Here is a 27,234-nt window from a genome sequence, read left to right on the forward strand (position 1 = left end):
ATTCATTGCTGATATGCTGGATTTATGGCAATTGGACCAGAGGGCCATGAAACGTTGCTCTCCTCATCCCAAAGGGACTGAAATGCTTCTACTGTTCAGTAGTCTTGTATGCTTGTCACCGTTAATGTTCACCCTAATTTAATTACTGTGTGTGACAAATGACATCCTGAATACCAATGTTAAACTTGTAGCCCTAATTTGCACGAGGCCGGTAATGGCACAGGAAAATAAATGAGTTTGTAAGTCCTCGCTGTGATTTTGATATTCTGGGGCTCACTCAGTTCATGGTGTAAGTTTCTACAGCTTCATGGCTTCACCATGTTGGAAAGTCAGAAAAAGTTATTTTGCAGTGCAAAATGTGTTCCTGACACGCCCCGAATTAGGCGTGTCAAATAGTCAGGCACACGAGCACAAAATTAACCTTTGCAGGAGTAAAACTCAATTGCTTGTGTGCTGATGAAAGTGAACTCAAAGAGTGAGCAGGCGTGGGTAAAATGGCTCCGTTTTGAAGCCTGAATGCAGAAAGACAAGTATTTTGGAGCTGTGTACTGTTCTTACTCTCTTTACAGTGCCGTGTTTTCTCAGGTGACCTGTTTGTCTCCAACTTGTACTCCATGGTGTGGTTTATAGATTATCCCTAGTGCACACAAACAATAGATCCTCTGCCTGAATGGACAAGGTCTCCCCGTATGTAAATTGTACCACTTAAAACAACAACCCTCTGTGCCTGCAAAGCTGGGTAAGGGACTGAGCGAGCAGGGCTCATAGCAAAACAATGAAAGACATGCTTCGAAGCTGAAATAAAGTGGTCTACCCAAGTGTGTGCACATAAGAACACCTGTATAAATATGGATATGTGGAAAAGAAAATCCTTACTCCCATTTAAAGCTGTGGGAATTTTACCACTAGGTTCAGAAATGTTAGAATGCCACCCAAAACACATCAGAAAGTATAAATTAATGATTTCTGGAAAAAAACATTGAAATGGAAATGTCTTTTTTTTTTTCCAAAAAGAAGACAGCATTTCTATTTTAGAAGAATGCATTTTAAAAAGATCTATTTTAGTTTGACATTGTCTTCACAGAATCACAGAATCACAGAATCATATAGGTTGGAAAAGACCTTTAAGATCATCGAGTCCAACCGTAAGCCTAACACTACCAAGACCACCACTACACCATGTCCCTAAGCACCTCATCCAAACGGCTTTTAAATACCTCCGGGGATGGCGACTCAACCACTTCCCTGGGCAGCCTGTTCCAATGCTGGATAACCCTTTCAGTGAAGTAAAATTTCCTAATATGCAATCTAAACCTCCCCTGGCACAACTTGAGGCTGTTTCCTCTCATCCTACCACTTGTTACCTGGGAGAAGAGACCAACCCCCACCTCTCTACAACCTCCTTTTGGGTAGCTGTAGAGAGCAATAAGGTCTCCCCTCAGCCTCCTTTTCTCCAGGCTAAACAACCCCAGTTCCCTCAGCCGCTCCTCATAAGACTTCTGCTCCAGACCCTTCACCAGCTTCCTTGCCCTTCTCTGGACACGCTCCAGCACCTCAATGTCTCTCTTGTAGTGAGGGGCCCAAAACTGAACACAGTATTCAAGGTGCAGCCTCACCAGTGCCGAGCACAGGGGGACCATCACTTCCCTAGTCGTGCCGGCCACACTATTTTTGATACAAGCCAGGATGCCGTTTGCTTTCTTGGCCACCTGGGCACACTGCTGGCTCATATTGAGGCGGCTGTCAACCAACACACCCAGGTCCTTTTCCGCCAGGCAGCTTTCCAGCCACTCTTCCCCAAGTCTGTAGCGTTGCATGGGGTTGTTGTGACCCAAGTGCAGGACCTTGCACTTAGCCTTGTTGAACCCCATACAATTGGCCCCAGCCCATCGATCCAGCCTGTCCAGATGCCTCTGTAGAGCCTTCCTACCCTCAAGCAGATCAACACTCCCACACAACTTGGTGTCATCTGCAAACTTACTGAGGGTGCACTCGATCCCTTCGTCCAGATCATTGATAAAGACATTAAACAGGACTGGCCCCAACACAAAGCCCTGGAGAACACCACTTGTGACCGGCCGCCAACTGGAGTAAACTCCGTTCACCACCACTCTTTGGGCCTGGCCATCCAGCCAGTTCTTTACCCAGCAAAGAGTATGCCTGTCCAAGCCATGAGCACCCAGTTTCTCCAGGAGAATGCTGTGGGGAACCGTGTCAAAGGCTTTACTGAAGTCTAGATAGACAACATCCACAGCCTTTCCCTCATCCATTAGGCGGGTCACCTTGTCGTAGAAGGAGATCAGGTTGGTCAAGCAGGACCTGCCTTTCCTGAACCCATGCTGGCTGGGCTTGATCCCTTGGTTATTCTCTACATGCCGTGTGATAGCACTCAGGATGATCTGCTCCATCAGCTTCCCCAGTACCGAGGTCAGGCTGACAGGCCTGTAGTTCCCCGGGTCCTCCTTCTGGCCCTTCTTGAAGATGGGCGTCACATTTGCTAATCTCCAGTCAACTGGGACCTCCCCAGTTATCCAGGACTGCTGGTAAATGATGGAAAGGGGCTTCTCACTATGCACAGCAGAAGTGAAAAATGGCTATTATCCAGTGACAGAAAAGTAGAGTATTGAAACTACTGGGGCTTTAGCATTCCAGCATGCCTGACACCAAGCCTGATTGCTGTTCTTAAGATAAAAAGATTTGCTATGGTTCTATAGAGTAACAGGGAACTTTCCTATTATCTTCAGATTATAAGCATATGCAGATTATAAGCATTTAAAAAAAAAATCTGTACACCATCTGGAGAGAGACTGGTACAGTGTATTGGTGATAGCCTAAGACTCTCCTCTGCTTCATTGCCCTAATGCCATAATTCTTAAATTGAATAGCCTCAGGATGTCCTGCCCATGTCTAGGCAATGAGTCAAACCTAATTCTCATTCCTGCAGTCATCTGCCTGATAATGGCTAAAGCCTTGATGACTGTGGGGTGGTATGCACTGCAGTTACCTATGATGCATAAATTCTGCAGAAAAAGCAAGCAGTTATTTTTCCAGCACTATCTGCTTGGTGCATACCTTCAAAAAGAAAATATAAAGAAAGGAGACAGGCAAGAGTGGAATTTATTATCTTGATTTTATATGGATGAGCCCTTGGCAGGACTGAATGGCAGTGAAATCAACACTCATAAACAGAGCACGAACAAAGGTTCATCATATAAGCTGTTTATTTTGTTCTTTGTCTGCAATTCTTGTGAATACAAAATACAAACACTAAGCAGCTGTCACCTCCTGTTTGTGGCATAGAGCAAAAGCCCAGCAAAAGCCAGAATTGTACATAGTTCCACATCAAAACCATAATTCAACCCTGTCCTGATCTGAACAAAACTCCCTCCTTCCCCAGAATACTGAGGCAAATGGGGCAAATTTTACTTCCAGGTTTTCTGTTGGCTTTGTAGGTCAGGTGTGCTGATAGCACCATGAAAGTTTTGGGTTATCTCCTCTTTCTGTAGCACAGTCTGAAATCCTTAGCAGAATCCTCACGGACAAACATTAATATTCTCCTTGAGGAACAAATTGTGTCATAACCATGTTCTCCATTTCTCATTCTATTTGTCATTTATTTTTTAATTTAAAACGACAGAATTTCTGTCTACCTTTCCTCATGGTCTTGAAAAAAGACTGTGAATAACTCAAAACTCATTGATATTTTGGAATAAAATCTCTAAACAGGCAAGGAAGGACCCTGTGATCCTTATTTTGCTTCTGAACTTACCCTAAAGAAGGGTGGTACAGAAACAACAAGAACACATTTAATTTTAACTGATATCTATTTCTTGTACTGACTGAAGAAAGTGTGATTGTGAATGCCTTTCAATGTCCCTGTGTCTGTTTGCTTCAACTATTTGCTTCAGCTGAAGAGGAGAATAGCTTCAACTATTTGCTTCAGCTGAAGAGGAGAATAGCTTCAACTATTTGCTTCAGCTGAAGAGGAGAATAGTTAAGTGAGGGTATGCATATGGTTAAATCTTTGGGGAAATTCTTGAGCTGATCTGATTATTATAGAGTAGGAGAAAGAAGGTGGGCGAGATACCTTGGAGGTCTTTGGAGGCACTGATCTAGGAGAACTGAGGCAACTGTACTGCTGGTCTGTGAGGGATCAAAGAGAAAGCCATAGCTTGCTTTCTGTGCTTAGAAAGCATGCCAAAGAGGCAGCCAGGGGAAAATCATTGCTTTAGCATGGTCACGTTGAAAGATGCTTAAGAGCAGATATTGTGGTTGGGCCTAAACACAGCCATCTGGTAAGTGTTCCTCTAGAAAATGTTTGTGAGGTCTTTAACCAGTAGATCTGCAATCCTTATTCAACTGGTCTTTGCAATCTGTGCCCTTTGAATCCAAGGTTCTGCAGGTATCTAATAGGGGTAAAAAAAAAATCAATGAAATAATCTTTGATTACACAATTAAAATAGTTTATTGCCAGGTCATGGCCCAGAAGCAGTTTCCTAAACTGTTTCAAAATCTTTTCAAAATCCAATGAAGGAAAATATTGCTTTTTAGTGTTAAATTTCAAAAGGCAACATCAGAGAGAGAGAGAGAGATGGTTCTGTTGCCTTAATAGAGATGCATTCACAATAGTACAGAACTCTGAATGTCAAGCTTAAGTGCCTCAAATACCAATATCGACAGATTTCTCCAGAGATCGTATGCAGTTATATTAGCTAAGAGACTAAAGCACTGTTTCTGGAAGATGTTGAATTTCCTTCAACTCCCTTTGAACTCAGTGGGAAAGATAAGGGTGTCCAGGGCAGGAGAAATTATAAAGGTATTGGATAATGGCATTCATCATCTTGCCTCCTAAAATGCAAACTCCTTTGGGTTTCTTTTTGTCTCTCATCACTTCTAGATTAAAGCTTAGGGAGAGGGTAGAATATTAAAATACCATCCAATTTATAATTGGTTACTAAAGTCAATTCACAGATGACCTTGAAAAAGAATTAATCCAGCAAGTTTATAAAAGAGGATGACCCAGTCATTCTGATTAACATCAGAGCAGGTGATGGAACAGCGATGTGGTGGGAGTGAAGGAAGATAGAGAAGATTAAAGCACCCAATATGTTAAAGGGTTTCTTTAGAAATTTCCTCTTCCCTTGCATCCTGACAAAAATCCACAGATTCCACTTAACAGTATAAATGTATTATAAATTCAGTATCTGGTCAATAGCTCTTGCTACATGTAAAGCAGACAATTTAAAATTCTGTCAAAGTATTATTAGTTCAGATTTTTCCATATTAGCAGGAGACACTCTGTATAAAAATGTAAACCAAATTCATGAACATTCGAGAATGTAGAATTTATTTCTAGGTTTATTTTCCTGTCTTTTAAAGCAAACTTTTATTAAGTCACCTTCCTTGAGAGAAGACTTAAGCTGTGGGGAGTGACAGGTGGAGGATGGTGAGAGAAAGGTTTTTCCTCAACATTGTTGGAAACAGGATAAAACTGGATGTCCTGAATTGGTTAATATTGTCTTTCAAATATGGAACTTCAGGGTTTTTCTTTAAATCAGAGAGTTCTGCATCTTCAAGAGTTTCATCCTTAAGTATCTGGAAGGGACTGACTACCATTCGTGGTTTTGTACTATCTAGAAGTTTAGAAGCTTAATGGGATGGAGAGGAGACAGAAAAATCTGAAACCAGCTTCACAGGGTGAAATGGAGTCTTAAGGGAACTGAAGACCAAAAAGAGCCTGAGTGGCTGGCTGTTAAAAAATAATCATAGTTCAGATGCCTCACTGCTACAGAAAGCTTAGTCAGATACTTTTGAAATGTCTTATATTGGATGTCTGACTTCCTGAGAAATTGAATGTCTGACTTCGTGAGAAAACTTTTAAAATAAACAGGGAAAACTTCAGCTACATGAAATGGCTGTGCTCTGATTTCACGTATTTGCCAGGTGATGGCAGAAGGGAAGTACCTCCAATTCTGAGTCCTACAGCTTCTTACAAGGGATTCCCAAGAGCAAGAAGGCAACCATGTTCAAACCCTTAGAAGCTGAAAAAGAAGGAAAAAAGAAATTTCTAGCTATATATCGAGGTTTACCTTCAGGGCTGAACCTTGACATTTTAGCACTGACTTCCATAACCTTCCTGTCAGACATACCAATGTGGTACTGTATAACAGTAAAATCAATGAACATGAGCAGTAGGCATACTTTTTTTTTAAATGAACAAAACACTGCACAGATCATAAGAATTTCTTCCTCAAGGTAGGATGAGTGACAAATGGTTGTTGTGTTGCTTAAGGTACTCCTGGAGGCTTTCCCATGAAATATGTAAGATCCAAACAGAAGCGACAATGGCCTGCAGAAGTGAAAACTTTGTTTCGAATCAGCAATAGTACACCTGCTCCAATGAATTTTAACCTATTTTTAATCCTCCATGGCCTGACAAAGTCTGTATATAGATATTAGAGAGGGAGATGCACATATGTAGACCTGTGGCTGAAACACCAGCACAGAAAATAATCTGTAGGTGATGGCCTCTCTGACAGTTAAGGCAGGTTTTCTGTCTGACAGAGCTGCAAATGCATAAATATTAGTGGCTAAGGACCAGATTTCAGTCCTGAAATATTGTCACTTTCACTTAAACTGTTTATCTAAATATTGTCCCTAATTAGCAGGAATCCTTATAAAACTGAAGGCAACAGAGCCAAATAACCCACTGTTGTAATTCTCTGTGACTTCCTCAACTGCCAGTTATTAATGTCTACTTAATTACAGCAATGCATACAGTTGTTATTAAACCTTACTTAAACTTGGTTTGCTCTCTACAGCTGCAGCGATCCCTCTCACATTAGTAGACTGAATATGAAAACACAACTTTTAGTACTAGATTTGCTAATACCTTAACTGCCTCACATAACTGCCGTAGTGGCTCAGCCAAGTGAATCATCTCGTTCAATATCCTATTTCTAACAGCAGCCAATACCAAATGCTTCAAAAGGACAAAAAGAGACCCTCAAATTAAAGACTAGTGAATCTACTGAAGAGATTTCTGCACAGCCTAGTTGGACTAGATGATGTGAGGTTGGACTACATTATCTTTCAAGGTCCCTTCCAATCCAAACCATTCTATGATTGTATGATTCTAAGAATATAAGGAAAGTTAATGTCTTCAAGCATTATTTCCTTCAAAACAGAAGAGTTTACTTTTCTTCTTAGACCTTTAGACTGTCCCAGAACAATTCAATACATAAAATTTTACATATAGTCATACCTCAGTAAGGATCTATCCACTGGGGATTTGGGATAACATAACAGTTATGGCTATTTCTAAGTTTCTTACTTGTACAGTAAAAAGGAGAAGCAAAAGCAAGACTAAGATTTAGTTGTGTCATTGCCTGTAGCAGTAAGGATTTTTGTTAAACACCAATTCATCATGCTGTAGTGATACAGCTGGAGGATAAGGCTCCGCTTCACTCCACTGATAAGTCTGCCTCTCTCTCATGCTTGACAAGCTTAGAAACAAGTATTAATGCAGAATTTCAGAAGTATCAGTTAATTCACTTTGAGGTATCAGACATGAAAAGAACATTTTGAGAGGTTTAAAGAAAAATCAGCTGAAGTTTCAGACTTGCTGCTCTAAGGGAAGCTTAAAAATCAGTTTGTGCGACCTAAACTCACAGAAAGGTTTGTGATGATCTGGTCAGATCAGGGCAACACAGCAGCTTCTATTCAATGTTACGTTATTCTATATAAGAAATTGTCCATTTGAGTGTATAACACCCAGAGTCACCCTGTGTCTGTACTTTCAGCTTATAGTCTCAGGAAACCTGTTACAGTTCACTTTTACATACATTTTTATTCTGAGTCTTTGATAGTTCACTCTACACAACAGTGGCGCTTATGAGCAGATACGTGTGTAATACTTTATGAAGTACATGTTACTAATATCTAATTATGACATTACCACAGGTACATTATGAAAATTGCTTTATAACAATCCAAATATACTGGAACAAGAGCTGCTCTGGAGGTGGTGTGGTGCGGGCAGGTAGACACCGGGCTCTGCTCCGTGGCACAGCTCCCTCCCCAGCGGGCTGTATCGCCTGTGCTGGGCTTTGCTGGCAGCTTTCCCTGCCTCCCATTGCACCAGCACAGCCTGCCCGAGCGGCTTGCTGTGAGCCTGTTGCACATCGTTAGCTAGCTCCCTTTGGAGCCCTGAGCGAGGCGAAGGAAAGGCGACCTGCTAGACCTCACAGCTTTTCATTTTATTACTGTTTCTGTTACTGCTTTTCCTTCCCTAATGTCATGTGACAAGACTGGGGAAGCAGTGGGATGAACATGCTCATTGTAGGCTTCATGCATTTTCTCTTTCAAAAGCTGGACGTTGGCCATTGCCTACACTTCAGCCTCCTTTTCCCCCCAGTACACCAGGATCCCAGTGGGTTTATGCAGCTATAAGAATTGAGCATTTGCAGCAGTTTCTGGGTCCCAGTCTCAGCCTGCTGCAGCATTGCTCCCCTTTGGCTGAGCACAAACATCCTCTCTTTACTTCTGAAATATGGCTGGGCTGTGCTACAAGCTCAATGTGCTGCTTAGAGATGCCTTGCCAAGGCTTACACAGTTTTTCTTTTTGTTGTTTCTAGTGCTGCTGAATAATTCTCCCTGTTTCTTTAATTTCTTCGTTGTGGATGAGCTTCTTGGTGAACAAGAAAATGTGTTACTGTCTAGGGCCCTGATCTTGCAAGGGGAGAAACACTTGCAATTCTCAATAAATCATGACTCCAACAAATGCTGAGATTGCCTGTACACGGTAGGATCAGAGATTAGCACATAGCTCCATGTTACTCACTAGGCAGTACTGGACATGCTGCTGTCTTAAATCCAAACCCTTTCTGGAGCTGCAGCAGTAGCTCACATAGCCCTAGCAGGAGGCTTTCATTTTCCTGGTGGAGGTTACTGCCTTTAACCTTTTCCTGAAATCAGGTTCCTGGGAGAGAGGAGGTTTCTTTTCCAGTCCTTGCTTGAAATTACTATTTCAGTATTTTACCAAATAACTGTTTAATGTAATGCTCAGACAGGTTTAGAAGTCAGTTCCCAATGCTATTCCTTCTCGAATAAACACCTGGACTTCCAGCCTGGTGTCTTGTGCTCAGCTCTTGGACATTATCTTCCTCTTTAGACCTTTGAGTACTGCAGGAAGAGTAAATCACTTTCAACTGAATGCAGCAAAAGCACTTTCTTATGTTTTGCTTAATTGGTAGCCAGATAGTTAGGCTGTGCTTCTCTGCCAGGAGAGATACGATGATGAGTGCCCTCCTCACAGGGAGCTGAGCCCCAGTTTCCTATTCCCTGGCTGACACAGCAACTTGGGTGCGGAGGGACTCCTGTGGCACCATTTGTGGTAGAAGCAGAATCAGCACATGTTTTTGAAGTGTGTCTCCCAGACCAAATACTTCAAGTGATATAACCAAAGTAGGCTCTGTGGTATTTTAATGCACTGTAACAAGGCTCTTTATGAGCATAATTTGTATTAAAAATCGAGTGAGATCAGAACTGGACAGGCAATCTTTCAAGTTTGTATCTTCAAATAATGTTGATGTACTTCATGCAGAGTATCTGATCTCAATTCTGTTTATGGTGATTAATAAAACATGAGTGCAGGCATTGACTGTTTTCAAACTGCTTGTTAACACTTGTTCATTTGACAGATTTTCTGAGCAAGAGGATATGAGAACACTGCCACTCTTGTTTGTGCTAAAAAATGTCAGAGTTTATGTTAAGTTAAACATTCATGTTATAGCACAAACAATTAAGAAAATCATCTCCTTTTTACTCAGTATATGCAATCTACTAATATTGTTTTGCAGTAACTATTTTAAATTCCTTTGCTATACTAATAACCGCAGGAACATTTAGAAAAGCAATCATCATTTATAACACATATTTAATTTAAGGAGAACTAGATGTTTTTAATGGCTGCTCACTTACACCGTGATTAGACTACATATAAGTCTTAGGTAAAATTAATGAGGGATAAGTGCGGTGTTCAGAACTTGACACCGTGCAAGGCTCAGCACATCCTCTTCTCCGCCAGTTTTAGGAACAAGCTATCTTGAAAACAAGATGAGGAACAAAGTCATTCTCCCTTTTTTCCCCCTTCCCACAAAACATCTTTGAAATCTTGGGCAGACCACCCAGATCTCAGCCCAGTGATGTGCAAAACAGTTTTGGGGTGCTGTGTTGTGTAAAGGGGACTTTTGCAGGATTAAGAACTGAAAACAGGCTTCCAAATTGTCCTGTGCTGGCTAACGGCCGATGAAAATCCTCTTTGCACTGGACTGGCACGATGACAATTCCAGCTCACAGAGGCCTGGAGCCAGTGTCTAACCTCCCAGTAATCTTTTTTCCCCTGAACTGTTTGGAATCACAGTAGTAGCAAGGGAAAGAGGGGGAAGGCAAGAACAAGACAGTAAAGCCTTCAAACACATACCTGATTTAAAACCCAGAAATGCATTTGTCTAGAAATACAAATAATAATAATAACAGAGTACTTGAGCCCACCTACTAGGATTGTACAGAGCTGAACAAAATGGCTATGGTATCAAGGGTACCAGCTAGCAGTAACCCACATCACTTCCATGTCCTGAATACAAATGAATATTTCCAGTACTGTTGTCATTACAAACCTCTTTTCAGTTTCAGGTATTACTTTCCCAAGCTGAGATATATTCTTAATTAAAATCAGGTAAAGAAAGCTCCAAGGGCAGCCTATAACAAAGACTCAGAACAAATTATAAAGGCTTCAATAATTGTAACACTGAAGTTTTTTCCAGTAGGTTTAGTTTAAGGGACTTACTAGCTGTTAAAGACAGAAGACTGCAGCTTAAACCTTTTAGTCTTAAAAACTAAATATCTTCACAGCTTTGCAACAGAATTAATTTGGCTTTACTGGCCTTACTTCAGCCAAATTACCAGTGAAATTAATCACCCTTATATATTAGTCCCTACCCACCAAAGAATTTTGCCAGATGCCTTGTAATTGCAGCTCCACACACTGCAGATCTATAAATACTTGGTATTACATCATAACTTTTAACTGGCTTTATCACGTCAATTTGTCGAGACAAACTCAATCTATTATACTGCTAGCCAATCTTCACTGGATAGCTTTGTGAGAAATCAACTGAGGAGCCTTTCATTTATATTTGCTCTTGGAGCTTGACCCTACAGAGTGCCAAATGTCATCAGCTCCCAGGGAAGTCCCATGGAATTGAGGCACTTTGTGCCCTTCAAGACCAGATCCTAAATTGAGTTATTAGCTGTACAATCATGAGATGCCTTACTTTGCTACATGGAACAAGCTGCAAGAACAAGTAACCTTGCTAGATCAGCATTTCAGCCCAGGCAGTTTTAGAAAATCAGCAGTCAGGAGCCAAACCCTTGGGGTGCTGAGCCCTTCTGTTGCTACTGACCTGGCTGGCTGTTAGAGCCGCTCAGCCCTTCACTCTCTTGCTCAGCACTAACCAGATTCAGCCTTCTAGGGTCAGCGGCTGCCATTGCCTTCAAGGTTAGTAGCTTTAAATGGCTGCTGAAACATAAAAAGGCTGCCAGCCTTTGTCTCCCCATGCAATTATAATGCAGCAGTGCTTGCCATAGCAGTCATGAGTGGATCAGTCATGATTTTTCTCAACATTATTTTCAACTGCCCTTGAAAACTTGCCAACAAAGAGAAAAAAGAAAAAAAAAAAGCTTGACAAGAATGTAGTGATGAACAGGAAGAAAAGATGGGAATGGTGTTTATTTATGGTTAAGCGGAAAATAAGTGGATATCATTTTGCTAAACTGGTGAACAATTATGAAATTAATTCAGTCGTAATAGCCTGGTGGATAGGAAGCCTGTGACACTGAGTTAATAGCTTAACAGTAATAAGATGTGAGTCTTGATGAAACATATAATAATGTAAAATTTTTTTTGATGGCTTCCCCTTTCCAATTCATATGTGTTGGATTAGACCTCAATCACATAGAAGAGGGGGAGTAGGGCTCCTCCCAGAGTCTTCCTTCCTTGGGCTGTGTGAGGTCTACTTCAGTTGCCTAAACATAAGTGCCATTCAAGACATCCCTGGGGTATCTGAGACATCCACATGGGGCTGCAGATATTGCACAGGAGCTAGGAAATATTTGAGCTCTTTTGAAGAGGCAGTTTACTGCCAGACATTTGGCTGAGATGCTTAGACTTCACATAAGACTGCAGGCAGAAAGCGATGGGCTAGGATGGAGCTGGTCTCAGCCAAAAGCACATAGTTTTGGATAATAAAATGACACAGGTATGCAGCAACTGTCAGCTCCTGAACCTCCCTATTTCTTCTAGTATTTATTTCCAAATGTTACTTTTATTGCTCCAAGGAACTGAAATATGTGTATGAGGGAAGATATAACCAGTGACAAGGGAAGGCTTTTTGTTACTGTAGTTTTATGTCCCCTGTGCTTGATTCTCTGATGTCCCACCATACCAGCTGTGGTGGGTTGACCGTGGCTGGCTGCCAGGCTCCCACCCAGCCGCTCTCTCACTCCCCCTCCTCAGCAGGACAGGATGAGAAAATAAAGTGGAAAAGCTCATGAGTTAAGATAAAGACAGGGAGATTACTCAGCAATTACCATCACGGGCAAAACATATTCAACTTGGGGAAGATTTATTTAATATATTGCCAATTAAAAATAGAGTAGGCTAGTAAGACACAAAGACAAAACTAAAACCACCTTTCCCCATGTCCCCTTTTTCCCAGGCTCAGCTTCACTCCTTCGTTCCTGACTCTTCTTCCTCCTCCTCCCACCTGCAAGCGGTGCAGGGTTCTGCGGAATGGGGGTTGCAGTCAGCTCATAGCGTTTTGTCTCTGCCACTCCTTCCTCCTCACAGTCTTCCCTGGCTCCAGCACAGGGGATGCAGTCCTTCACGACCTGCTCCAACATGGGAACAGGAATGACCTTTGTGTGTACAGAGTTGTTTCTCTCACATTTTTATCGCTCTTCTGTCACAGCTTCTGTGCAGTGTTTTTTACCCTTTCTTAAATGTTTTCACAGAGATGCCACCAGCCTGACTGATGGGCTGAGCTTTGGGCAGCCATGGGTCTGTTTTGGAGTCAGCTGGAACCAGTTCTGCCTGGCATGGGGCAGCCCCTGGTCCCTTCTCACAGAGGCCACCCCTGGAGTCCCCCTTGCCCCCCACTAACGAAACCTTGCCACAGAAACCCATTTCATCAGCATCCTCCTTAAGGAGTCCTAATGCTGTCTGTAAACTCTGAGATAAGGGTATGGTTAAGCCCAGCTAGAAAGGATTATTATGACAGTATCTGCTTTGCTTGAAGTTCCAAAAAAACCCCAAACACACCAAAACCACCCAAAAACCAACACAAAACCATCATAATTCATTTCAGGTCCCTGAATAACTGAATTCCTTTTCAAACTTTCAGGTCAGCCTGGAAATAATATTTTTCAGAAATATCTGTCAAATTGAAAACACTTCAGTGAAACTATAATGCCTGGTTTGGATCTTTGCTTAATGAAAACTTGAACAAGTATTCAATTACTGAAAGCATTTTTTACTCTATTAACGTTTCCTTTTACCTCTAAAAGGTTAAGAGACAATTTATATATTTTCTCAATTACATATCTGCCTTTGTGTCCTCATTGGCTGCCTCCACTATGACTTGTGAAGGTGTCAAAATTAAACTGTTGTCCAGAAAAGACTGGAGAAGTAATTAAAAGTAAAGCATTTATAGTGTTTCTCACATATTTAGATCCTCACCCAGCTGTTAAAAGAAGCTTAAGTGGAACAGTTGAGGTCTGGATGACAATTGTTGTCTGGCTGAAGGAGTCACTTTGCAATTAAACTCACACAGCTGATTGCTCCAGTAGATCCTTGCAATCCCCTGGCCGTACACTGGCTCCTCTCCAATTTCTTGTCTCTGTGGTGCAGAAAGCTGCTGAGTGGTGCAAAGGAAAGACAATGTCCCCTGCCTGGTTTCCTTGTGTTGTGCATCCCCACTTCTTTCAAGGAAGGACAAGCTCCAAAAAACCATGTCTCTGCCAGTAGGAGCGCGTTGAAGGGGCCTCTGGTCTCAAGGTATAAGACCAGACTCGAACTTTTCCTTCATTCCCAGCAATTACAACGTATCTCTCACCCATTCATCACCTGTGTGCCTAATGTTAATGGGAACTTAATTATCTCAGCATTTGTGACAGATGTGAGGGGAATTAGGTGGTGGGTTGAGACGTTACTGGCAGAGATGTTCACCTAGGCTACTAATGGGACTGCGTGGAAAATAGCACTCTTCGTGACTCCAATTACATTGCTAAGTATGACTTTTATATAAAATAATTTGCTATAAATTTAGCAACGTGACCTACAAGACAAGGCTTTGGACTGGGACTTAGAACTGGAGTCTCTTTCCAGTTCTGGTGCAGACCTGCACAGTGACTATAGCAAATACTTTTTCCTCTTGCTGTCTCAGTTTCTACATCTGTTAAACAACATTAGAGTAGACCGCTTTCAACTATTACTTTGAGATCTGATTTCAAATGTGTATTGCTGTTGAGGACCTTAGTCTTATTGCTGTAGGGAGGTTAGCAGGCAAACCAATCTGTTTCCCTGAGTTTGAAAAGATCTGACCTGTAACAGTCACCATTTATGTTGTAACATAAGCTGGTCACTAGGACTACAGCACTTTTGTTCTTTACTAATCTCAATGTAAGAAGAGGGTGTTTTCCACACTGTTGCCACAAATGCTGCATGACTGCAAAAATACGTAGAGTTTATTTCATAGCCTTAAGTGGTTTGTCTGAAGGTATGATTTTTATAGCCCAAATCAACAGGATTGAAGTTTCTATTAGAACTAATAAGGCTTGTCTAAACTTGAGGTTTACTTTCTGTAAAAATTTTAAAAATAGGAAAAAGCTATACATGTAAAATGCTTCATCATTTCAAAGTCTTAGTAGATTATCAGACTTGGTTTCATTTCAGGTTCTCCCTGTTTCTATTAAGATGTTTAATAGTATTTGCTTAATGCCTTAGATACAGTACTGGAAACAATCCTGCACTGTCAAAAGGATGAACCAGATGGCCAAAAACTAGACAGCTTTCCGTGAATACATGTAATTCTGGGCCATATGCAGTGTTGATAAGCAAGGTAATTTTTTGTGTGAGTGTTGAAAAATAAAATATATGTGCTGATGTCTAGACTTCCTAAGGACAGGAATAACACTTGTATCGTATTGCTCTTTAGGCTGAGTCCCTGTAGGAAGATTTTTAAAAGCCAGTTGGTTAAACCTGTATTTTTGAAGATCATTGTCTTGGGGTATGTCTGATTTTTTCACACTGAGAGCCTTTATCTCTCATCACATACTGCCTAGTTGTTGAAAATTTCTGGAGAGAACTGTCTTGTGATAGTAAAAATAAATGTCCAGATAGACCCACCTGTGTTCCAGTTTATATATAAAATGAAACAAAAACCCAGAAGCCAAGGTCCACATTTCAATCTACTGATGCCATGGCTATTGGCTTATATAACTGCTACATAAAAGCATCTGACTGGGCATGACAGGTAAAATTTTCCAAGGACTCAGGTTTGCTTTGTGCAGAACAGGATGGCTCCCAAACATTCCCACATTGGTGGGTTCTCTTCCCATTAGCAGGAGAGAGACATTTGTGTGATTTCCAGTATTTGGAAGTGACTGTCTGGTTTAGGTGAAGCAGAATAATTTTAGTGGTCACAAGGATAGTTATGCAGTTATGGTCTTAAAAAGGGAATTTGTGTTGGCGATACAAACTTCTCTGTCACAGACATTTTTCAAATTGACTTAATCTTGGAAAAGTCTTGTTGAGTATAAGTGCCATTTCTAACCATGCAGATATATTTCAAACATATAGATAATGATAGATACCTTAATATATGGATAAATTGCCTGGTTCTGGTACACATGTGGTATTGGTTGCCTTTGTTATGAGCCGCTGAATCCAGTAGCCTGAGAGGCAGAGCTGCAGCAGCTCCATCTTCCTCGGTCCAGCCAGTGGCCTGTATTCCTCAGCACACACGTGCAAATACATGATATACACATATATACACGGACAGCCACACAAATTAACACAGACAGAAACACTCATGCAAACACAGACTGCCAATCCTGTCCCTCTCTCTAGCAGTTCAAGGTGAAGGTCTGTTAGTGGGAAATGTATACATATACATGACATGGATCTCTGCAGTAGCTGGCCCCTGGACCCCCAGTTTCCCCAATTGCTGGCATGTGGACATGCAAGCCCCTGCAGCCAGCAGCCCAAGTCCATCTGCCAGTACTGAGACCTACACACACACAGACGCGCACACATTTTGAATCCTCCAGTAACTGGCCTTAGACACCCACTCTGCCCAGTAGCTGGCCCTGAGTTCCCTGGTCTCCTGTTGCCTCATGCACAGACACACGCATGCAAACCGGTCTCTCAGCTGACCCCCAGGAGCTGGCTTGGACCTCCTGGTCTCGCTAGTAGTCAACTTGCCGACCCTCTGGTCTTTCCACTATACAGCCCCGACTTTCTGCTGCTTTGGCATCTGGCTCCCAAGCCTCTGCTCTACTTGCTGGCTAGTCCAGCTGGATATTCGGTAGTGATCACATGCTGGCACACGCACCCACACAGTATGCACAGACTCTGGTCTCTCCAGTTGCTGGCACCCCAGGCACACAGCCCCTCTGACCCATGGTCTGGCTGCAGCTGCTGCACTCAGACCTACATACACACACAGGCACACAGAATAGTCCCTCACTCAGAAAAACAGTTAGAAATTGAGTTTAATAAGAAGAGGGGACAGACTGCACTGATCAGCTGACGGGAATGGCCAGACAAGCATATTGACCAGCAGCCTAGTTACATGCAACTGGACCCTTTTATCCACTTGTTTTCCCACACTTGTTCCTCCTGAATCTACCTTGATCCCTCTGGTTCCTCCTCTAAACTTCCCATAATGTCCTGTACAATCCTAAAATGCTCTTCCCCCATCCCATATGGAGTGTCATACCCCTGCAGGCAATAACCCCTCTCAGTCTGAAAGGTGCTCCACAGAGCCTCTCCCATGGAGCCATGGTGATGGGTGTCTGTGTGTAACAGACCATGGGTCTGGGTGTAACAGATCATGGGACTGTTATTGGGCTTCCCGCCCCCGTCATGGTGCCTTGTCCTCTTTCATGTTCATGGAGATGAGCCTTTAATCATGTAACCTAGTAATTTTCACCTTCAAAAACTCAGCCTATAAACTTCATAAATTTCTTTCCATTTTCTTTGTTGTGAGAACACTCTTTTCTGCCTCCACCACTGGAGATTTCCCTACGATTATTAGGCCCTGTGTGTAATGCTGGCTATTTAAATAGCTAGTCCCTTTCTAGTGCAATTTCATCTCACAGATCCTGTGGATGAAATTCTCAGTTACTGAAAGAATGAGTTGCATGGAAGTCTGTAGTGGGAAGGGTTATCTCTAGTTTTGAATTGCTTGATTTCTACCACCATTACACAAAAATGTATCTGGTTCCTTCGAAGACTTTGGATTTATGCCAATTGATACCAGCTGATGAGCTGACCCCACATCTTTATTGTGATAGAACAATCTCTGCACAGACTGGCACAGTGCAATGTCAAGATTCCCAGGGACGGGTGTGAATCCATTTCAACTTCTGTACTGGGAAAGTATGGAAATGTGGCATGCAATAAGTACTCAGAACAGGCTCTGGGATCTGAATCACTTCTTGTGATTGTAGGAATGCGAAAAGGAAACAAGGCACAGATCCAGATCAAAGATGCTCCATACAGGTAGAGATAAACAACACTCTAGGTGCCCAAGCCAACAAGGAGCGCACTATACCTTTAAAATGAATCTGAGTGTTTTTTAGTAACTTAGATGTGAACTTTCAGAAAATAATTTAATATTCTCCACTTTTACAAGGTTAATTTTTTCACGGCCTTTTGATCGCACAGATAACTAATCAACACCCAGATTTAGCTTTTGAAAGCATTTATTTGCCCTCTGGTTTCCTTCAATGCTATTACAGTTTGCAGTTTAAATCTTCTTTAATCTACTTCAATTCTGGCAGACTGATTAATAAACATTAATTATAAAGGTGCTGAGTAGGCATCATTGTGGAAGGAGAGGATGAAGAGGAGGTAATGGCTGGGGAAGGGAGGTAATGTAATGATCTTTCTAGTCTACTATGTCACTATATGTGAGTATGTCTTTGTGCTCCCTATGACACCAAGTCTAACAAGTGATCTCACGTAACTAACCCCTGACTTCTGCTGCCACACAGCTGAAGCTCCCTCTCAGGCATTTGCAGAAATGCCTCACTCTCTTCTCACCCCTGTGACCGAATGTGCCAGACCTTGTCCATCAAGGGCTCGCCATCTGGCTGTATCTTGCGCTCAGAAAAGCCCTGTTCATGAGCATACTCACCTGCTGCACCTGGGATTTTTCTCACATGGCTTGATACACTGGCTGCATCCTTGAGCTCATAAGCCAGCACAATGTTGCTTCATGCATCAGAGATGATATCACCTGAGAAGCCTTTATGCCAGGCGCCGGCAGTGAGAATAGGCCTCAGTGGGAATGAATTGCTGTATTAATTTTTATTTTCTTCTCTGCATAACAATTTTTTTCACTCTTGATTGAAGAAAAGTTAAGAACAAGAAAGTCTGCTTAACTAGACGTATAACCACACCATCAGTTTGTGCCCCTGAGAGCTCAAGGGATAGTGTTAGCAGTGGAGAGTGCTGTGATAGAGCAGGGTCTACCATTGTGGCAGGAAATGCCAAGGAGAAGCAAAGGCATTTATAGAAGAGGCAAAGCTTAAAGATTTCATTTTCCAAGTCAGATAAGCGAATGGGGATAACATTCTCTGGGGATAGAAGTGGAGAATAAAATTCCAGCTAATAGAACATATTCACTCAGGAAGATATATTTAGATCTGCTGAAAAACAGTAGCAAATATTTATGGGTATGAATTGTGATTAGCAAAAGCATGTCCTTAATTTCTTCTTCTTGATAAATCCAACTCTTCACTAACAACACAGCATATCATTTTCATATTTACTCACTGACAATATGATTTTGTGGATGAGCTGGTAGATTGCCACGTAGTTAAATTAACTTATTGTTGGTCTGACAAACCCATTAAAATGGAGCACTGTGAGAGGATACCTTCAACTTTGGAAGCAAGAGCCTCTATTTTGCCTTCCCCACAAATACCGTGATGTTTCTGTTGCTACCGTGGTGACTGCTAGCTGGTTGCCGTGTCCTTTGTCTTGTCATTGTTCCTTTATTACACCACATGAAATTGCTGCTTGTCAATTAGAAAGGTGTTGGATGGATTTAATTGCTGATTTAAATCAAAACAGAAAACACTCAGTCGCTGTTTTCAGTCCTAATGCATCACTTTGTAACGTAGTTCTTCAAGGAAAAGGATGATGCCAGGAATAAAGTCATAATGCAATTATATGTTTCATAAACCCAAAGGCCCCTCAAATGTATATGTGAGTGAAGCATACTTTAACACAGGAGAAGATTTACTAGAAGGCTTCAGAGACTGTAGCTGCCTATCAGCTCTGCTCATTGTAGGCTCATGCCCAGTGTCATACGTCTGTGGAGTGATTGCACTCCTTTGTAACTCTTTTCCTGAATCCCTTAAGCAGACACATCCAGCATTGCCCAAGCAAGCAAACCCTGTGGTTTGCTACGTGAAGCCATTAAGTTGTTTTTCTAAAGACTCACTGTGCAGAATGATACCAGTCACTGAGAAAGGCAGGATCTTTCACCAGGCACTGTTTTTCACCATAAAGACCTAAAATCCTACAAATACTTACACGTCATCCCTTAGCTCCAATACTGGAGTAGGCTCAGGAAATCCAGGTTCTTCTCTTGCTTCTGCCACAGGTTTCCTGTGTTGTCTTGGGCAAGTGGCTTAGGCCAAGAGTTAAAAACATGACTGGCATTTTTAAGTGTCTTAACTTGAAAAATTTTAAACTGTTTTTCCAAGAAAAGGAGCTCAGGATATGCAGGAAGCACCAAATAATTTTTAAACACTACGTTTTCCTTCCCATCCTTCTTTTTTTTTTTAATGCCACGGTTATTGGTGTTTATAGTGAGGGGAGTAGCTACAAATGCTGAGAATTCAAAGTTAAAAAAAAGAATCTTTCAAAAAGCCATGATTTAAACCTTTAAGCTTGGTGTTCTTAGGGTCCATTAATCACTTTTGAACCTCTTAGTATTCATCTTGCTGGGCCTCAGCAGCCCAGGCATAGCAGAGGCTGTATAAATATATTTGCATCTGATAGAGGTGTACCATTGAGAGACTTGCAAAGAAACAGACCCCTGAACTTCAGAGAGATGACTCAGTGAGCAAAGATTTCTGTCATCTTTCTACCACAGGAAGGCTTTGCTGCAGGGTCATTACCTTTCCTTTTTATCTTACGTGCCCTACAGATTTTAGAAACCGTCTTCACTGGACACTTACCTACTGTATTTTTAATGTCTTCTTCTAGATTGTTTATTTCATTATGAAATAACATAAATTTAGATAGCTGCAATGATTCATTGCCTTTTCTGTGTTATAACGCCATAGCATTTTACTTGTGTGTTTTCAATTTCATGGTGGATTAGAATAAATTTTTTGCTTACTAGCAGAAGTTGGCATCTGTTCAATAAAACTATCCCAGAGATATATTCATTCCTATGCAGGTGATGTTCTAATGATTTCTTCCATTTTCAAAGCTATTTTGAGGCATTCAAAGTCAACTTTATTAAGCTGATAGACTGAGACCTGGGATTTAGGCACAGAAAAGCTCAGCACTGCTCAACTTAACATATGTGTCTAGCCCTCATAGTGTCATTTACAGTGCTGCGTTATGTGCCTAGGCACAGTATTTCATAAGGCTCTTAGCTCCTTCTGGCTTAATCCCAAAACACAAAACTTCTGGAAGACAGTTTTTATTCTCCCTAGACCCCATTTTATAGTACCCATGGGTACAACTCTGTGAAAAAGCTGCTTCTAGCCTTCATGAAATATTATTTTCACATCCTGGCTAAATCTAAATTAATCCAAGAGGCATTGTCAAAAATTCACTCCTATACTTTAGCTGACAGAAAATGACTAATGATTATTTGGCAGTCATGGCATTTAAATATTGATAGTCTTCCTTAAAAGCTCTTTTATTTCATTATTTGATATTTGACTGTTTTACTTCATATAAATGTGCAAGCAATTTGCACCTAATTATGCACTTGTCACTTAACTCCTACTTACAGTTTTCCACACTGGTATTCCAGATAAGCATGAATTAAAATGATTTAGCTGCATTGGATCAACTATCTTCCCCTTGAAAATGCTTCATATCCAGGAACATTGATGAACAAAAAGTAAGTTAGGTTCTAAATTAATAATGCAAACTACTGATGAAATGATCCAAAATGTTTATTGCTTAAAAATGGCTAATCTGAGGGGTTTTTTGGGTGAATCCCAATATATTACTGAAGAGAATTACAAATAATAAAGTTGTAGTATTTGAACTAATACAACAGACCCTTAGTTAATCTTTAGAGTTAGCCTCAAATGAAACCTCCTGATCCTTCTCAATGCTTGCACATTTGAGGCATTAGATTACATCTACGAGGAAGACTTCTGGGACAACAGAAAGATATGGATCTGGTTTGACTGAGTAATGTGAGCTCAGATTCAGTGTTCTGGCCAAAGTATCTGAAATAGATATTTTAGGAAGTAAGTTTACGCTAATTTTCCATAAAGCAGCATCTGCGTTTACACTGAGTGATACTCAGACCATAGTCTCCCACAAACTTTCATAGATGCTGCTGTCCAGGTAGTAGTATCTATTTGATCTACTACATCTACATACCAATTGTTTTGGAAGGAAGCTTGAGGGCAGGGGTTTATATGAGCTTTTCAAATACTGTCATTGGAAATGGAAATTAAAAAATGTTCCCTTAGTACCACTGCCTAGACCTCTGACTGAAATTTGGAAAAGGATTATAGAAAGGCAGGAGCTATGAGAAATCACTTAGTGAATCAAGTTTTGTTGTATCGCAGTTCCTCAGACTGAATCTTACATTGAGGCTTTTTTTAAAAGTTTTTGAAACGAGGAAGTATGATGATAAAAGTCCAAAGCACTTCATAGTAATTCTGGTACACTAAATTTTAATAATACTGATGTATTTTTATAAGCAGTAGGCAAGAATAGTAACAACTTAATAGAGAATGCAATTGCAATGAACCTGAAAAGCATATAAAAATGAGACGTTGTGTCTGAATTTGTTCTTTAATGAGTTTTTCTTGCACATGACAGTATGTGAAGGCACAAATGATACTCAGCGTCACAAAGAATACCTCAAAAGACACTGCAACAAAGAAAAGCATGAATAGCTAACACGTGTAATGTTAAGAAATAATAAAGCCAAGGATGATTTAGCTTGTGATCCAAAAGCTATTGTGCTCTTTAAGAAGAAAGGGTTGCAGGACCCAAGGGACTGAATGAGCTGAGATTTGCCAGAGGACAGAAATGTTCCTTCTGCTGCCTAACACTGCTAGCCGTACACCAGCGGGAGAGCCTGCATCCCAGCTGGCTGGGCAACTTGCTGAGCAGTTGAAGCTGAATTCCCTGAAGGGAAAGGGAATCCTCTGAAGGGGGAAGGAAGTTTAATGTAATGTACCCTATCTGTGAAGAAACCATGTACCCATTAATAACTCAAAACTATCTACACATCTGTCAATATTTATTTTGGGAACTGTTCCCTAGGATGACTGTGAGATATCACTGTTGGGTAAGGTGCCTTTATTACCAGTTTGTGAGTGATCTAACGTCCCTCCGTGACTTTTGTATGTCAGAACCGCAGGAAACCTGCATGTGTGCTTGTGTATAGCAGGAGAGTTATGGCTTCCCTCCCACTTTGCATTTGCCAACACAATAATATAAGCCCCATTGTGCGCTGGTGCTTTATTCAAACTATGTTACCCATAAAAACAACAACTAGCAGTTTGTACCCTTCAGAATTGCTCTGCAGTTTAGTAGATAATTAGCAATGTGGATGGCTATTTTTGCTTTTTAGCCTTTTCAGAACAAAGATGTAGAAGCACTCTTGCACCTATTTTCCTGAGCATAACCCTTGTTTCAGAATTTGGACTGCAGAGCAGAGCAACAACTACCCCCATGGTATTTCGTGGTTTCTATTTTTGATTTACATTGACAAGTACAGAAACATGAAAAGTGCACTTTTCCACGCTCTTCGTGATGCGACATGATGTAACACCTCAGGGGAGGTGGTTCCCTAGGTGCTGAGATCAGTACCTGTTGGATCATGCTGCAGCTCTCATCTCAGCTGTGCACCTGAGCTTTCCTCCCATGGAAACCAGGGTGGAGGAGTAGAGGAGGTGTATGGCTGTGCCTTGTCCCAAGGTGGAGGTGGGAGGAAGTCTGAGCAAGCAAAACCACTCAGAAACTGTCCAGGTTCCACGGGCTGATATTGCTCCAACACAACTGAAGTGTGTTGGAGCAAAGAGGTGATAATAAAATCATGTAAGCACAGAAATCGTAAAGCACTGAAGGGTAAAGAAGAAATAAAACAAGCTCAGAGAGATCTAGGAGAAAGAACTATCAAAATGCAAAATGAGCTTCATGCAATATGTAAATCAATCTGAATCTGCATTTGCTTTCTGTCTTACAGCAGTCTGTAATTAGAACTATGCTGACTGCTGTTTATTGCTGATACAGGAGCCAAGAGAAAATCTAGTTAATTCCCTAACATTGCAAAAGCCATACGGTTAAGAGAAGAGTTTCATTTAATGAATCAAAAATATGAACTTGTCCCACTGATGCTCAGGGAGCTTTTATACAGTCCATTTTACATGCAAGAACATTTCTGGCTATCCCAAAATCCAGCTGAAGGTTTGGGGAGGGGAGAAAATAAAGCGGTATTATTAAAGGTTTGAGCTTGTCTGTCTCTAATAAAAAAAAGGCGGTTACTAACACAGTGATTTTATTTTGTATATAGAGGTTCAGTTGCTTATAAATTACCATAATAGCATAATAGTGTATTTTGTGGGGTCATGGATACCATTACTGGTTAACATTTAAAAGCACCTTCTAAAATATAGTTTCCAGGATATGTGGCCTTTAAAGACATTTTCAGCTGAATGTCTTCTGTGTTAGCTGCTAGTCACTTGCATGTCCTTTGCTTTTAATATGCCTGGCAGGTTACAGTGGAGTAACTTATGATAACTCAGCACATCACTTTAAAGAAGCTACTTAGATTTGTTTTATCTTTTGAATTAACCTAGTCTAATCAAGACTGTCACCTTTTGGGATAGAAGAGGGCTGAATTACCTAAAAATATGAAAACATTCAGATCACAATGAGAAACAGACAAGCAAGTAAAATGGACGTGAAAAGTGATGGTATCACACAGCTGGATGGCTGCATAAATAGCTTTGGGAAGAAATCTTGAGTCTTTAGTAAGATTTACGATAGTTAGGACAGAAGATGGTCATGAAGATATCACGCTTCCCAGATTTTAACAGAAAGTGAGTTAGATATCGAGGAACCAGATTGTAACCATTCTTTAATATGCTTCTCTGAAATGTTGTTTGCTACGAAATCAGGAGCAAAACCATGAAATGGCCACTGTACAAACACATTGCCCTGTTTAGTTAGTTATTGACCTGTTTAGTTAGTTAATGGACTAAATAATTTGCTAGATATATTTTATTTACTAATTATGCTCACAATAATTCTCATAATTTCTGATTCCATTCCTTTCAATATTTCTCAGTGGGTTTTAGCTGCCCTAAATGAGCTCCAGGAAATTCAGACTAACAGTTAATAATTGTGGCAAGGCTATTATCCAAGTTGCAAAGAAATGTACAAAAAATTTATCATAGAGTTTATTGCCTACTGTCACAGGGTTGAGACTTGGATTTATATCCTGGATTTTATAATTAAAATAAAAAAAACATTAAAACATTAAAAATGCAAATATAAAAATGTATGCCAAAACAAAATTTGGTATGACATGAAAAGAACTTAAACATTCCAATCTAACATGCAGTCTCTTAGGGACAAAATTGTATGACCTAAACTCTACTGAAGCCCCTCTAACATGGCATCTTCTTTAGACTGGTTCTTCTGAGAAGCCTAACCATGGAAAATGGTGGCTGATCTCAACAAAATCTTCTTAGAAAAACAAATCAAGATATGCCAGCATTTTGACAAATGGTTTTCAGCCTTTTTTTTTTTTTTTAAGAATCTCCATCCCTCTTAATCGATAAGCTTTTTGACTATTCTCTGTTTGGCAAGTTTTTCATCTGGGACTGCTAGAAGTGCAGTGTACTGTGAGCTGATGCTCTAGGTGACAAAATCCAGGAAAAATTCCCCCTCTCTTGCTAGCACCCTTCCTGCGAGAACCAGGTGGCACTGAGATGATCCCTGAAGCCTCACAGTGAATTATTCTGTTGTAATAATGTTTATAACAGCAGCCTATAACGTGATATGACTGCATGCCAATAACGATACGCTGCTTCTCTTAGGATAATAAACCATTTTAATTATCCTATATTATCCCCCCAGGTCATAACAGAGATGCAATGTTCACTGCAGAGCTGTCTATAGATTTCTTCCACAAACATTTACAATAGTGAAGGTGAATGTCACACTGCTTAACAGCCCCTTTTTCAGATAAAAACCCATTCTGTAAGAAGCAGAACATTCACAACTTCCATTGATTTCAATAAAAACTAGACGTTCAGCTTTTTCACAGAATTGCATGTAATAAGTGGGTATGTCACATCTCACAGATGCTCTGTTATTAGTCTATGAATAGCATCAGTTGAAAGACTGATCTTTACTAACACTGAACTTCTCTAAAATACATTTTAAACATTGGCAGTACAAATTTAAAGTTTTCTCAGCAAAAATCAAATGCCTTCAAACTTTTTCTTCCCCTGCAATCCCAGCAGCTCATAGTGAAATTACATTCAGACTCCTTGATGCACCTCTAATCATAGTGATTCTCCTCAGTTTTACTGACCACAATGGCATGATGTCCTTTGTGCACGACTCTCTATCTTTTGATAATTTTTCTTCCTTCCCTCTTAAATATAAGCTTGTTAGCATCACTTTGCTTGCCTCTTCCCACTTGCCTATAGAGTGAGTCACACATACAGAGGACTTTTCCAACATTCCTCTGCATGCTTATGCCAAGACTGGAAGTGTAGAGGATTCACAAAGTAATTTCACTTTCTCCCCTTGAGACCAGATGCATCAGACACTCTAATCTTTGCTCCTTCTGCAGTAATGTATAACTTATGGCTTTATTATTACATGCACTTTTCCCACTATCCAGTGACATGAATAGTAAGCAGCACAATCAGAAAGCCATGGAACGAACTCTACCTGGCTATGAGTCCATGAGTCTTGCCATGACTACCTAATTAATCTTGGACATCCTCCTAAAGTAGGGATGACTACAGTATAAATCGCTCAGCTAAATAAGATACCAATAACATTTATGGGCAAGCCTTTATTCTTATTTGCGAAGAACTCCATATATTTTTTTTTAAATAAATAAAAGCTTCACCCACCTCCATTTTAGTTTGGACAATGTGCAAACCTGTAACCATCCTTGACTCACGTACCTGTGTATTGTCTTGATACTCCAGCTACAGATCCTGAAAACGAGCTATTAATATAACAAGTCTAAAAACTTCCACAATTTTCATAGTTTGGCACAGTTGCCAAAGGAGGTAATGTAAAGAAAGTATCCAAATGCCAGTCCGCCAGAATGCTAACTGCAATTGCAGTATCTGTCTCTTAAACATGAGTTTAGTTTTCAAGCATGGAGTCCTCCTCGTGTACCCAAATATGGGTAGATGAACCAATTGGCATAGAAGCTTTGGGAAAACTATAACACAGTTTTTGCCAGTTCACCTCAGATAAACTTGTTGACACAAAACAATGCTTTGAAATATATTTGGAAACAGTTGGGCATTACTTACTCATATCCAAAGAATTCAAGGGTAAGTCGTGTCTTTTATTCATGCAAAATTATCAGTTAAATTTAACTAACCAATGAAACTCTCACCTCCTGTTACAGTGCCAGAAAAGAGAACAAAACTTTCTTAACTGCATGTTGATGTTAAGGACTCTGT

At 40.7% G+C, this 27,234-nt stretch overlaps 1 long non-coding RNA gene across 2 annotated transcripts in view; it reads right to left on the minus strand.

Annotated features, from left to right (window-relative positions):
* Positions 1 to 27,234, minus strand: part of LOC140653569 (uncharacterized) — a 197,207-nt gene that overhangs the window by 5,214 nt on the left and 164,759 nt on the right. The window contains exons 2-3 of one of the 2 annotated variants that reach the window (XR_012043155.1): positions 13,799 to 13,958; positions 12,754 to 12,951 (exon numbers count right to left, since the gene is read on the minus strand). This is a non-coding gene — a long non-coding RNA (uncharacterized lncRNA). The remainder of the gene's footprint in view (positions 1 to 12,753; positions 12,952 to 13,798; positions 13,959 to 27,234) is intronic. The other variant, XR_012043156.1, reaches the window with a different exon arrangement.

Source organism: Ciconia boyciana, chromosome 6 (assembly GCF_034638445.1).
Source record: "Ciconia boyciana chromosome 6, ASM3463844v1, whole genome shotgun sequence".
NCBI classification, from domain to species: domain Eukaryota; kingdom Metazoa; phylum Chordata; class Aves; order Ciconiiformes; family Ciconiidae; genus Ciconia; species Ciconia boyciana.